This window comes from Elephas maximus, chromosome 12, assembly GCF_024166365.1.
Source record: "Elephas maximus indicus isolate mEleMax1 chromosome 12, mEleMax1 primary haplotype, whole genome shotgun sequence".
In the NCBI taxonomy this organism is placed as follows: domain Eukaryota; kingdom Metazoa; phylum Chordata; class Mammalia; order Proboscidea; family Elephantidae; genus Elephas; species Elephas maximus.
In genome coordinates this window covers 78,792,512-78,807,857 of record NC_064830.1, presented here as the reverse complement: position 1 = coordinate 78,807,857, position 15,346 = coordinate 78,792,512, and positions in this window count along the sequence as shown.

Below are 15,346 nucleotides of genomic sequence, written 5' to 3'. Positions count from 1 at the left end.
TGCTGAGTCAAAGAAGCCAGACACAAAAGGTCACATATGGTATGACTCTATTTACATGAACTATCCAGAATAACTAAATCCATAGAGACAGGAACCAGATTAGTGGTTGCCAGGGGCTGGAGGACAAGGGAAACGGGGAATGACTGCTTAAGAGGTATTGGCTGTCTTTTGGAGAGATGAAACTGCTTTGGTAGTTGGTAGAGATGCTGGTCGCACAACACTGTGAATGTACCAAATGCCACTGAATTGTATACTTTAAAATGGTTAACTTCATGTGAATTTCACTTCAGTTAAGAACAAAAACAAAGAACTCTGTTCTTATGGTATTTGCATCCTAACAGAGGTGAAAACCACCAAAACCAATTCCTATTCTGACTCGTAGCAACCCTATAGGACAGAGTAGAATTGACCCATAGGGTTTCCAAGGAGCACCTGGTAAATTTGAACTGCTGACCTTTTGGTTGACAGCCGTAGCTCTTAACCACTACGCCACCAGGGTAGGCTGATAATATGCCAGATGAGTTTGAAGTCATGCAGCAGAGACAGACAAGTGAACAAGCCATTCCATTCCACTCTGCTGTGGAAAAAGCTCCAGCAGACACAGGCAGAGAGAAGGAAGGCATTCCAGTTGACATTCCAGTACTCCAGCCTTACCTGGTGTTACATGGTGAACTGGCTGTTTGATCTTGGGCAAGTCATATATGTTCATTTATTCACACGAGACACATTCAGTCTATAGACTTGCTGGGTGTCCCTGGCCAATCCATTCTTTCTGGAAGTGTCCATTTTCTCTGCCCATTTTCAAAGTCTGAAATCCTGTCCCTGTTTCATCCAGTCACCATGTGACCACTGTGCTGAGTGATGTTCCTTTGGGACTCAGAGCGTGCTGGGATCTCCAAGAAGCAAAAGGGTCTTTTTTTTTTTTCATTGTTGAAAGTATACACAGCAAAATACACCAACTCAACAGTTTCTGCTCGTACAATTCAGTGACACGGATCGCATTCTTCAAGTAGCGCAGCCATTCTCACCTTCCTTGTCCTAATTGTTCCTCCCCCATTAACATAAACTCACTGCCCCCTAATTTTACTATCTGAGCTTTCCAGTCGGTGTGTCAATTTGATCCCACATAGGTAGTTCTTTAAAAGAGCCCAAGCAAGCAAGGGAAGTAGAAGGCCACCCAGTTGGAGGTATGGTGTTGGGGAACTTGAACAGGTCAAGAGGAGAAAGCTCAGCAGTATTTGCTAATGCCTGTCACAAAATCCAGTTTCTTCACAAGTTCAGTGTATTAACCTGGAATGGGGTGGGGCGGGGGGACCCAAGTCTTTCTCTCTCTAGACTTTCAAAAACTGTTCTACAAGAGACTAAAAGAGGCAGTTCTTACAGCAGTTTCATTGGCAGAGGGTATGTATACTGTATACCAGATGCTCTGTTAAGCATATCATGTATGTTTTCTTATTTAACCTCCTCAGCACCCTTTGAGGCTTGTCTATTCTTATCCCCATTTTGCAAATAAAAAAAATTGAGGCCCACAGCAGTGAAATTACTCATCCAAGGTCACATTGCTTGTGGATGGGAGAGCCGGGATTTGAACTCACATCCATGTATGCCTTCACCACCCCCACTTGTAATCGGAAGTTGGCTCCTTGAGAGCAATTCCTAAGGGCTTTGAAGATGGCTGTGCTGCCCCAGGAGAATTCTGAGGCTGCCATTAAGTACTCATCCAAAAAGTATTTCTGCACTGGAACATTCAATATGTTAGCAGAGGTATTTTAGAAGGGAGCATAAAATCTCCTGTTTTTCCTAATTCTATTTACAAGGGTACTAATTATCCTGATTTCAATTCAAGAATTTTTACCAAGAAGAAAGGGCTGGCAATCTATTACTGAAAAAATCAGCCCTTGAAAAACTTACGGAGCACAGTTTCACTCTGACATACATGGGATGGTCATGAGTCGGAATCAACTCAACGGCAACTGTTTTTTATTCTTATGGGTGAAGAAAATAGGAAACTATGCCTGTGATGTTGTCCTGGGAGAAGGAAGGCAGATTGCACAGAGCAAATTTGAAAGCAGTGGTTGGAGAAAAAAAAAATTCACTAAAAGGAAAGACGACACACAACATAGGGGAGGTCAACACAGCTTGATCAAGGAAAAGTCATAGATGCTTTCTAGACACATCCAAACACCCTGAGGGACTGAGTTACTGGGGCTGAGGGCTGGGGACCATGGTCTTGGGGGACATTTAGGTCAACTGGCATAACATAGTTCATAAAGAAAATGTTCTACATCCTACTTTCGTGAGTAGCACCTGGGGTCTTAAAAGCTTGTAAGCTGCCATCTAAGATACATTTATTGGTCCTATCCTGTCCGGAACAAAGGAGAATGAAGAAAACCGAAGACACAAAGAAAATATCAGTCAAAGGACTAACGGACAACAAGAACCACAGCCTCCACCAGTCTGAACTAGATGGTGCCTGGCTACCACCACCGATCGCTTTGACGGGGATCACAATAGACAGTCCTGGAGAGAGCAGGAGAAAAATGTAGAACAAAATTCAGATTCACAAGAAAAGACCAGACTTACTGGTCTGACAGATACTAGAGGGATCCCTGAGACTATGACCCCAGGACACCCTGCTAACTCGGAACTGAAGGCACTTCTGAAGCCCACTTTTCAGCTAAGGTTAGACAGTCCTATAAAACAAATCATAACACACATGAGGAACGTGCTTCTTAGTTCAATCAAATATGTGAGACCAAATGGGCAACACCTGCCCAAAAACAAAGATGAGAAGGAAAGGACAGGAACCTGGATGAATGGACATGGGGAAAAAAGGAAAGACAGGAACCTGGATGAATGGACATGGGGAACCTGGGGTGGAAAGGGAAAGGGGGAGCGTGCTGACACATTGCAGGGATTGTGACCAATGTCACAAAACAGTTTGTGTATACATTTTTGAATGAGGAACTAGTTTGCGCTGTAAACTTTCACCTGAAACACAAAAAAACTATTTAAAAATTATCATGAATAAAATATATTAAGAAAAAAAAAAAGAATCCATTCCTGTGTGAGAATGGTTACGTCTCAGAATGCTACAGGAATTGTTGCAATTTGTCCCAGGAATGAAAAGTAGCCTTTGAAAGGAAGCAGCTAGAAATCTTTGGCAGGGGGAAGTCTCATACCCAGTTTATAAGGACGTCTTGTGATCCAGAGGGCAGTGGTGTTTCGGTAGTAGAGTTCTCACCTTCCACGCAGGAGATACAAGTTTGATTTCCAACCAATGCACCTCACATGCAGCCACCACCCGTCTGTCAGTGGAGTTTTGTGTTTGGCTGCGATGCCTAACAGGTTTCAGCAGAGCTTTCAGACTAAGATGACCTAGAAGAAAGGCCTGGTAACCTACTTCCAAAGAATTAGCCAGTGAGAACGCTATGGATTGCAACAGTCCAATCCCATCATGCAAGAGTTCACCATGAGTAAGGGGCCGACTTGGTGGCAGCTAACGACAACACAACTTGTGACCCAAAGAGCCCCTCTGTGGAGAAGATGCCCTTTTCAAAATAACAGTCCACTCAAAGCCATAGACACAGGAGTCAATTAGTGGTTGCCAGGGTTTGGAGCAGGGCTTTCAACATCTTCATTCCAGTTTGACCCCTGCTGAGAATTTGCCTTTCCACCTAAGAATCACCTGGGGATCTTGATAAAATGTAGATTCTGATTCAGTATATCTAGGGTGGAAATGCAAACTCTCAATGGGGTCAAAACTGGAATGAACTGGTTCAAAGCTATGGTTTGGGAGGGGCGGGGAAGTGGAGAGTGACTGCTTAGTGGGTATGAGGGTTCCTTTTGGGGGGACGAAGAAGTTCTAGAACTACATGGAGGTAATGATTGTACAACATTGTGAATGTCCTTAAAGCTACTGAATTGTTCACTTTAAAAAGGTTAAAGTGGTAAATTTTATGTGTATTTACCATTGCCTGTTCCTCTGCTGGAAACGGTGGCACAGTGGTTAAGAGCTCAGCTTCTGGCCAATCCACCAGCTGCTGCTCGGAAACCCTGTGGGGCGGTTCTACTCTGTCCAATAGGGTCGCTAAGAGTCAAAACCAACTCCATGGCAGTGGGTTTTCTGTTCCTCTGCTATTGGAATTTCATTCCTTGCTCCATGTCCTTCAAGTCTTGGCTGCTTGCTGCTTTTTCCCTGCTTTTCTAGAACCCTATTTTAGAATACGGAGAATGATAGTACAAAACTTTATTAGTTTCTCTTGCCGCCTTTGAAATCATCCGGGCCCAAATTTGAGAACTCAACTGCCGCACAGCCAGTCAAGAACCATAAATCAATTGTCAATAGGCCTGGAGGGAGCTGCACGGGACAGGGCCACTGCGCCTGACCCACACAAAATAACAGCACCTCTGCTCTGGCCAAGGGTGTGTGCCCTTGGGAATGTGGGTTTGGATTGCCAGGCTGATTTTTCATGAGATATTAGAAATCCACCCTCTCTTATGAAATTTCCTGAGTTTTGAAATGCTGACAACTAATTCAATTAAAAAAAACAAAACAACACCCTGCAGGCCTAAATTGACCTATTGGCCATCTAATTTGCACATATGAGAAAAAGGAGGCCCAGAGAGGGAAGAGTTGTGCCCAAGGTCACACCACAAATAAGCAGAGTAGAGATGAGAACACATGTACTCTTCCAAGGCTGTAATCTTTGTGGAAGCAGGGTGCTACATCTCTCTCCTGAGGAGTAGCTGGTGGTTTCAAACTGTCGACCTTTTGGCTAGCAGCTGAGCACTTAAGTATTGCGCCACCAGGGCTCCTTTACATGCCCTTAGCCTAGGCTGAAGTAATTGAGTTTCAACTACATATATGGTTACCCAGTAGGGTAAAACTAACCTGTCTCACGACGGTCTAATCCCAGCTCATGTTCCCTATTGGTGGGTGAACAATCCAACGCTTGGTGAATTCTACTTCACAATGATAGGAAGAGCCGACATCGAAGGATCAAAAAGCGATGTCGCTATGAACACTTGGCCGCCACAAGCCAGTTATCCATGTGGTAACTTTTCTGACACCTCCTGCTTAAAACCCAAAAGGTCAGAAGGATCATGAGGCCCCATTTTCTGAAAATCAAGATGAAGCAAGCTTTTGCCCTTCTGCTCCACAGGAGGTTTCTGTCCTCCCTGAGCTCGCCTTAGATGTCACCTTGAAGACTAAGGTGCGCCTGACTCAAGCCATGGTATTTTCAATCGCGTCATATGCGTGTGAAAGCTGGACAATGAATAAGGAAGACCAAAGAAGAATTGATGCCTTTGAATTGTGATGCTGGCGAAGAATATTGAATATACCGTGGACTGCCAAAAGAACGAACAAATCTGTTTTGGCAGAAGTACAACCAGAATGCTCCTTAGAAGCAAGGATGGCGAGACTGCGTCTGACATACTTCAGACATGTTGTCAGGAGGGATCAGTCCCTGGAGAAGGACATCATGCTTGGCAAAGTACAGGGTCAGTGGAAAAGAGGAAGAACCTCAACAAGGTGGATTGGCACAGTAGCTGCAACAATGAGCTCAAGCATAACAACGATTGTAAGGATGGCTCAGGACCAGGCAGTGTTTCATTCTGTTGTGCATAGGGTCACTATGAGTCGGAACCGACTCAATGGCACCTAACAACAACAACATGGTTACCCAGTTAAAGACTACATTTCCCAGACCCCTTTAACAAGGTATAACCATGTGACTAACTCCTAACCAACAAGATACAAGAAGAAATGATAAATGCCTTTTTCTAAGTCTTGCTCTTAAAATGAGTGAGATTATACTTTCCTGCACCTTTTCCCCCTTCCCACTTACTGGGACAGGGTGAAACCTGGAGTTGCAGCCTTGAATCTACAGATGGAAGACTCATGTCCAGGGTGGCGGAGCTGCCAACAAGTTCTAGACTGGTATGGGTGAGATAAATCTCTATCTTGTTTAAGCCACTGGAGTATTAAGTATTCTGGAGTTTCTTTGTTCCAGCAGCTTGACCTACCTCTTAGCTATTAAAACAAGTGACTGACATTTTCAGCCTCCATAGAGAGCAGTGGGATCTGCCGGCAAGGGAGAGAAGGAAGGGAATGGATATTGGATGGACAATAAGATGGGGACAAGCCCGAGCCAGTCTCCTTCATCTGTGCCCTGGGACAAGCCCAAGTGACAGCTGTTTATCTGCATAGGCTGTACCCACCTGTCTTCCAGATTCTGCCAGCTTCTGTTCAGCTGACCCAAAGTAGGGCAAAGCCAGGAGCCATGGCTTCTGCCAACCTACCTCTCAGCTGACCCTCGAGTGGCAGAGCTAGATGTACTAGAACCATCCAGCTGCCCCCTAGCCAGGTTTCCTGCTGGGAAACACTGTCCTTGCAGGCAAGCACAGCCTGGAAGTGTTAGAGAAAGCAGCCCTCTGGTTTTTCTGCCTCCCACCTAGACCCTGACGCTCCAGCCCCAGGCTCCCCTCTGCTCACAAGACCAAGGGTTGCCTATGTGGTGAGATTTAAGCCATACCCAGCAGCTCTGAGCAGCTGTTCACCTGTGGAGCTCTGCATTCATCCATTCATCATTCATTCATTCCCCAAGGCTTACTTGAACACCTACTACATGCCAGACCCTGTGTTGGGAGCTCAGTGAACCAGACTGATGCGGTCCCCTTTCCATGAAGGATGCTGTCTAGGGGGACCAGAAGTCTTCCACCAAACAAAGAAGGATGGAATTCGCTTTTGTGGGAAGTACTCTGGAGAAAATACACAGAGGGTGGAGAACACCAGAGGACAGGAGAAGACACACTACTTAGGGTGATCAGGAAAGGCCTTGTGGAGGTGGTGACATTTAAGATGAGGTGAAGCCAGCCAGTGAAATGAGCTTCAGGCAGAGGGAATAGCACACGAAAAGGCCCAGTGGCAAGAAAGAGCTCAAGGGTTTGATTTCCCTGGTGACTGTAGACCAGCTCTGGCCTGAGCAACCCAGCAAGTGTCTCTACCATCCAGTGGGCTGCAACCACACCTTCTCCAGTGAGGCCTGCAGCCCAGCCTGGGAAGGGGTCCCCTTCCACGTCTTCTCTGAGTACTTTCCCCCAGCCCTAGGCATGGCTTTGGAGTTCTCTTTACATCTTTACAGTTACTCTCCTGTCTTAGCTTTGTAATTCTTTATATTAAATTTCCCCTTTCAAATACCTGTGTGGATCCTGTCTCCTGATTGAAAACACAAGTGTGAAACAATTAGTTATAGGAAAGATACATACAGACAGACAGACATAAACAAAACAAAAAAAACCTCAGTTGCAATTGAGTCAATTCCAACTCGTGGTGACCCCCCTGCCCGTGTGTTTCATAGTAGAACCGTGTTCCATGGGATTTTCAGTGGTTGTGACCTTTCAGAAGTAAATCACCAGGTCTTTTTTCCAAGGCACCCCAGGATGAATTCAAACTGCCAGCCTGTCTGATAGCAGCTGAGTACTTAGCCATTAGCGCAACCCAGGGACTACGTACATACATGCATTTTTATGTTAGAATATAAAAAACATGTATGGGAATGATAAACACCCGTAAACCACTCAGGATAGTGGTTTCCTTTAAGAAGAGAAAGGTAGGATAGGACCAAGGATGGGTCTGCAGAGGGCTTCAACTCCATTTGTAAAGTTGTATTTTTTTTTTTTATTATTACTTTAAACCACCACCTGTACGTCATTTTGTTGTACTGCGATGGCTCGTACGTTGCTGTGATGCTGGAAGTTATGCTGCCAATATTTCAAATACCAGCAGGGTCACCCATGGTGGACAGGTTTCAGCAGAGCTTCCAGACTAAAACTAGGAAGAAAGTTCTTTGATATACTTTCGAAAATTAGCCAATTAAAACTTTATGGATCACTGGAGAGCTTGTCCAACTTGCTTGCTTTTGGACAGGTCATCAAGAGGGATCAATCATTGGAGGAAGACATCATGTTTGGTGAAGTAGAGGGCCAGCGAGGGTAAGGGAGACGCTCGGTGAGATGGACTGGCACAAAGCTGCAACAATGAACTCGAATATGCCAGGAATCGTGAGGACGACACAGGACCAGGCAGTGTTTCATTCTGTTGTACATAAGGTTGCCATGGGCTGGGGTTGACTCAAGGGCAGCTATCTACCTATTACTTTGAAAGATTAGAAGTAAATTTGGCAATATTTTAATATTTTGGTGGACATATAGGTGTTTGTTATATTATTTCTTCTATTGTTTTCTGTAAGGAAAGAAATTTAACAGGATATTAACAATGGTTGCATCAAGATAGTAAACTCATTCATTTATTTGGTTACAGTTTCTGCCCTCATGGAGCATACTGTCTTCCAAACCTCACTTCTTTTTCTTCTTTATTCTCTTCCAGCCTTTCCAAACTTCCTGCTTTTTCTAAATTGGTGGAAAATATTAAAATAAGTCCCAGTAATGAGGACACTCCTGAGGTTCACACTTCAGCCAAAGATTGAACCAGCCGGTGAAACAAAACAAGACTAAAGGGATGCACCAGCCCTGGGGCAAGGAGTGGAAGGCAGGAGGGAACAGAAAAGCTGGTAGTAGGGAACCCAGGGTTGAGAAGGGAAAGTGCTGACGTGTCGTGGGTTTGTTGACCAATGTCATAGAACAGTGTGTGTACTAACTGTTTGATGAGAAACTAGTTTGTTCTGTAAACCTTCATCTAAAGCACCAAAAAAAAAAAAAAGAAGTCCCATGCCTATTAAAGGAAAAGCTCAGGATTTATATAAAAGGAAGTTTTATTATTATACATATCCCCAATCCTCCTTGCCTGTACTTATTACTTGACGATTAATCCAAAGTTGCTTTGTGTTACATCATGGACTGTTACTATACACTATGTGTGGTATTTTGCTATTCACCACTTCCCAACCATACCTAACACAAACCAAAAAACCAAGCCCACTGCCGTGGAGTCGATTCCAACTCACAGCGACCCTATAGGACAGAGTAGAGCTGCCCCATAGAGTTTCCAAGGAGCAGCTGGTGGATTCGAACTGTCAGCCTTTAGGTTAGCAGGCAAGCTCCTAACCACTACACCACCAGGACTCCACGCCTTACACAATATTATATCAAATGTAGTTTTTAAATTTCATTAATTATATCCTGGGTGCTATATTTATGATCAACCCTGCCCACAATATCCTGCTAAAAGTCTCATTTCTTATTTGTTTAGGTTTTCTTTAGTTTGGATAGAAGATAAGAACTAAGGCCCTTTGGACAGTTTTGAAGCTGTCACTCTTCTCTGTTCATTTTTTTTTTTTTTCTTTCCTAATCCACTTTGATTTTTGATGCCACATCCAAGGGGTTTTTGTCTGAAGTTTTAACTGAATATTTAATCAAGGTTAGCATGCATGACTTTTGCTAGCTGTGGAATGGAAGCCTGGCCCTGGTAACCGCGGGGAAAGATGCAGGTGCTTACAAGAGGAAGCAAAGTGGGGGCGTGCTGAGCCTCTGTTTGGGAGCTGCAGTGAAAGCGCCTGACGATTACCATGGCAATGGGAAGGATCAGAAGTGTCAGAACCATTAGAAGATGTGTGCCAGGTGGGGTGCTGCTGGTAAGGTTCGGGTAAAGATGTGGTAAGCCTGTAACTCTTATGTTTTCATGGCCCATGCCAAATGTGCACTTGAAAACACCAAAGCTTTGGCTCTTCCTCTTTCCACGAACATCCAAAAGTAAAAAATTATTTTTACTAATTATAATTCAGTGTAACTGGAAGTTCTCCCAATTAAAAGCATGAACGTCTGTGTTAAGAAACACGACTAGCTCGTGATCAGTTATAAGAATACGTATCATTCACTTATTCATTCATTCTGTTGGGGAAGAGTTCTCGGTGGTCTCTCACATCACTGAATGTCTTGAGAGCAGAGAGAGACATTGACTGCGTTTGTTCCAGGCTATCTTTTAAAGAAGGTTTTATAGCGACCACCCTTGGAAGATAGAGTGTCGCCCTTCAAAGCAAAGAGTAAATTGGTTTACTGTCCAGTATGGCAAAACCTGTGAAAGCCAGAACCTACGTAAGGTGGAAACCTGTCAGAGAAGGAAAACTCAAATATGTTGTATTAATAGAGAAAGATAGAAAAATGGTAAGACTGCACCCTGTCAAAGGCAGGAAACTTGTGAGACCTGGAAAAACAAGGCAGTCCTGTTGCATTCCGTCTCTCACAGGTTTCATTGTATAATAAATGTAATGTCTCTCTTGGAGGCAAAGGTCAGGCAGGCTTACTTCCCATTATAAAGGATTTGGGTTCCCTAAGTGCGGGATTCCTCTCCTGTAATGCAACCATACTGTTTGTCTTGGAGTGAGGGAGGCTGTGTATCACAGGGTGTGACCCCCACCCCCACTGCAAATTGACTACATCACACCTTTGATCCCCTCTTGGGGTTATTGGTGGTTCCTATTCCTGTTGACACTTTTTTAAAAAAAAAAAATTCCTGTTGACACTTCTTTCAGGTTACAATGTTGCTGTTCCAGTCTGCCCAGTTGACTCCAAACACACCATCCCAGCCCTGGAAACTAATTTGTGCTGTGATTCAGCTTTCCAGGCCATTTGCAGTCTGACAATACCAATAAAACCAAATCCATTGTGGTCGAGTCAATTCTGACTTATAGTGACCCTATAGGACAGGGTAGAACTGCCCCATAGCGTTCCCAAGGAGCGTCTGGTGGATTCGAACTGCCGACACTTTGGTTAGCAGCCATAGCGCTTAACCACTGCGCCACTAGGGTTTCGGTCTGACAACACTGCCCCCTTTATTGTAAAAGCCATTCAACAATGGACTAACAGTCAAAGCATTTGATAAACCTTCCACACGCCCTAACATCAACAGGCATCTGGTATTGTTAAGTCCTAAAAAATAAACTCAAGGTTATAGACTTATCTTGAAAATTCAGAATTTCATCTTGACCATGTTTTTGCCATGATGCCTCTTTTTCTCCACCAACGAGCAACCCCAGACCACCCCCTCCAGGTGGCAAACTGGCTAAAGGGATCCTTGGAGATTCAAACTTAATTCTGGTTCAGTCACCTGACTTTTCTTTTTGCATCAGCATAGTGCTAGATTATAAGGACAATGAACGCTTCATTGAGTACGCTGCTCATTTTGTCCTCCTACATCGGTCCCCTAAAATGAGGGATGTAGTGGGTCTCTGTGTGCTTTATAAAAATGCCCTTGTCCCTCTTGCACCTGGCTCTTTTGGACGAGAGGTCTGAGTGTGGTAAGGGGTGATTGGAACAGGTGAGGTTATAGCTATGGGAATGTACACCTGATTTTGTGGCTATGGAGAAAGGGCAAAAACCCAGGCACATGGGAACGGAACTCCTTAGTCTCCAGGAGCTGGGAAAGGAAAGGACATTGGGGGTCTTTTGTCTTTCAAAGGCACCTCTGGAACTTTCCTCATAAATGAAAATGCCCTGATATGGGTCTCTCAAATTGTTGCAAATGCCTTACGTTTAATTGACGGCTTGGTCTTCCATTCTTACTAGATGGCTCTGATCATGACTTGATTGCTATTCCATTTAACTGTGCCAGTAAGTCTATTGGGAACTGCAGGGGTTGGCCCCAACTCCTGTACTACCCACGCGAAACACCTGTCAACCTCTTTGGATCTCTTCCTCATCTACATTCCCATAGCCATTGCTCAGTCATTCTGTGGGGTGAAAAAATGCCTCAGCTGGTGGCATGGAACTACCAGGACAGGTTGAACTGTCTGCCCTCAGGCAGTTCCTCTTAAAACAAAGACTAGACTCAAGTATTCAAACAGAACCGGGTACCTTTAGGTATACAAGTTAGACAAGTTACCCCGTAGGACATGTTTGGGGCATTTTCAGCCTGTGCTCTCTGGCTGATGTAGGGTTCACTTGGGGGCCCCAATGATTGTAAACACCCTCTTTTCAAGAGTGCCATGTACACACTTGGGACTGTACTTATTGCGTGGAAGCCAGCCATTAACTTGTCTCCCTCCTGAAAACATGATGATCTGCACCCCAAATCATAAGGGATCTCTAAATGCTTAAGGAAACACCATAAATAGATCCTATATCCCCAGAAAACTTCAGAGATTTCTCCAAAATGAGGTTACTGTTGATTAGTCAAGGGATTCTAGTTTAGGCATCCTCTGGGCAGGTATCTCTGCAATGGAAGTCATCCAACTGGATGGTATGAAACTTATCCCTGACTTTAGCTGAAGTGATCGTTGACTCCACCTCATCCTTGGAAGACAGTTAGGTCAGCCTCAACTCACCGGCCAGGGTTGTTATCAATGATAGGATCAATTATAAGAAATCATCCCAGAAAAAACATCAGATAAGTACACAAAGATAGGTGCCCAAAGATATATGGCAGCTTTGTTTATAAGAGTGTTTCCTAAACTTCTCTCATTGAAGTACTACATTCATAATTTGCGTTGTATTCACGTTCTACCTGTGGGGCAGCTCTATTCTTAGACATGGGTTCGCCATGAGTCAGAACTCTACAGCAGCTAACCACCACCACCACCACCACCTAGATTCTTAGTAACTCCTTAGTCTTTTAACTGGGTCAGAACATTTAGTTAAATAAGTTTTATTTTTAAATTAAAGATTATAAGACTCTCAAAAAGGTTAATTATGTCATTTCTAATAAAAATATAATATAAATACATATAATATGTATATAAACATACAATATCTAAATGTTTAAAAATTAATGTATATGTTATACAAAAAACCTGTTGCATCACTCCAGATATCTATAGATCATATTATGGGAAATAATTGCTTTTTAACACAAAAAAATTGGAAATGACAACAACAGTTAACTAAATTGTAGTGTAAATTGTATAAACTAAAGGAATGTTAGACATTAAACCCATGGCCACCCAGTCGATTCTGATTCATAGCAACCCTATAGGACAGAGTAGAACTGCCCCCATACGGTTTCCAAGGAGCGGCTGGTAGATTTGAACTGCCAGCCTTTTGGTTAGCATCCAAATGCTTAACCACAGAACCACCAGGGCTCCCAGGTGTTAAAAGTTATGATATAATGTATATCGTCATAGAAAATCCTTACAATAAAATGTAAATAAAAAATAAAGCAGTTTCAAAATAATGTTATCCCATTTGGGTATATATAAACATGTATGTATTTATTTACATAAATGCGTTTACAAAAATTCTAGTGGCATTAATTGTCTTTGTGTGATTGGAACCCCGGGTAAATTCTGATTTCTTTTAATTTAGCTTAAAAAGAAGTTTAGGTTTTTGATTTTTGTTTTTAAGACTAAAGAGAAGTTATTCATTAAGCTTATATGCCCTAGAGAAATATTATGACAATTTTACTGAGCTAAAAATCTACCAATTTCTCTACTGCAATGGTTTTCAGTAGATTGCCAAGTAATTGAAGAGAACTGGAAGAAGCACTCTTGAAAGGCTGTAACGGGAAATTAACAAGCCATTATGGATTAATTTACTCTTTAATTGCCAGTATAATAATTAAATGGCTGAAAAAACCGTAGAGAGGGTTGGTCCACATCTTCATAATTCATCTCAGAGGTAGCTTGTAAAGTCACAGAACATCCATACTTGAAAGATGGTTCATGAAGATATTCCGCTCTTGCCTGGGCATTGTGCAGATGGAGACATTGACACCAATCATATTGGCTGATGCAAGTGACTTTGCATGAGTGACAGAGGAAAAGACTAGAACCCAAGTGTTCTGGGTACCAGCCCAGTGAACATGACATTATACTCAAATCCCAATTCTGTTACATCCTGGCTGAGGCAACTTGGGCAAGTTAATTTAATTTCTCTAGGCCAAGAGTTCTTCATTTTTGAATAATGCTTACTTCCAAGTATTTTTGTGTGATTCCAACAGTGTGACCGACACTGCTAACTGCTTACCTAGTAGTATCCATCCATTGCCCCTTCTTCCTGATAGGACCCTGATTTTGTTTGGGGCAGCAATGAGCCCTTTTATACATGCTTGTTTCCCTGACTCCCATATGACAGAATTCCTGTTGATGGCTAGTAAACTGAGGGCTTCTAGAAAATCTTCTGCCTTACTGAATCAGGCTCACCCTCCCTGCTTCCTACTTGTTCCTGCCTGAAGTACAGACACGGGGTAGAAGTGGAGCCGCCATGTTGCAATCATGGAATCTTAAGCATAAAGGCAGAATCCAACATGCTAAAGATGGTGAAGAGAAAAAGCCAGGAATGGCATTGTTATTGAGCAGTTCCACCAGCCATGGACTGCCTGCTTCTAGATTTCCTGTTAATTAACGAACATTAAATCCCTATTTAGTTGTGCCACAGAGTATATTGGAAGGTAGGTCCCAATTATTTCCTGCCCCATAGTAGAATTATCCATCTACGCTCTTGGCTTCATGGAGGGCAGAGTGTACTTTCTCCTGTCTTGGCTTTGGGCTTGGTCATATGATTTGCATTGGCCAATGGGGTATTGGTGGATGAACCATGAGCAGAGCCTTAAAATGGGCTTGCGAGGTTCGGCTTGTCCTCTTGTGCTTCTGCCATCTTCATGAGGACCTGCGCTGAGAAACCTGCTCAACTTCAAAGAGGTGTGGGAAGCAGGACTCAACCCAACCTATGGCCTGGAGCTAAGCCCAGCCTAAAGCAGTCAATCCCAGCCAACCCAGAAATGTATGAATGAGAAAAAACGCTTGCCCGCAAATGCCTCTGAGATGGGGTATTGTCTGTTATCCAGCACTCACTGAAGAGTAAGTCCACTACAGTCAGGTTTTCGGTTGCTTATACCCAAAGCATTCTTAACAAATATAAACAAGATAAGACATGAAGAGTACTTGGTTTCTGTTGTTGTTGTTCGTTGCTGTGGAGCCCATTTTGACCCATGGTGACCCCCATATGTGCACAGTAGAAATGCCCCATAGGGTTTTCAAGGCTATGACCTTTCTAAAGCAAATTTCCAGGCCTGTCTTCCAAGCCGTCTCTGGGTGGGTCTCAGCATTTAACCATTTGCACCAACTAGGGACACCTGGGTTCCTATTAGGTGTTCAATAAATATCAGTTGCTTTCTTTTCACTCTCATGCAATATCATTTCTAAAGCAGGAATAAATTTCTTTGAGTGATAGCTGGCCTTTGATTTTGGTCTATGGCTGTTTTGATGAGTTTTTAACTGGGATTCAGTCATTCCCATTGTGTCTATTTTTCCAATCTGGGCTTTAAACCGGTTCATCCCAGTTCAAACCCCTGCTGAGAATTTGCGTTTCCATCCAGATATACTGAATCAGGAGCTACAGTTTAATAAGATCCCCAGGTGATTCTTATGTATAATAAGTTCTGAGAACCAAT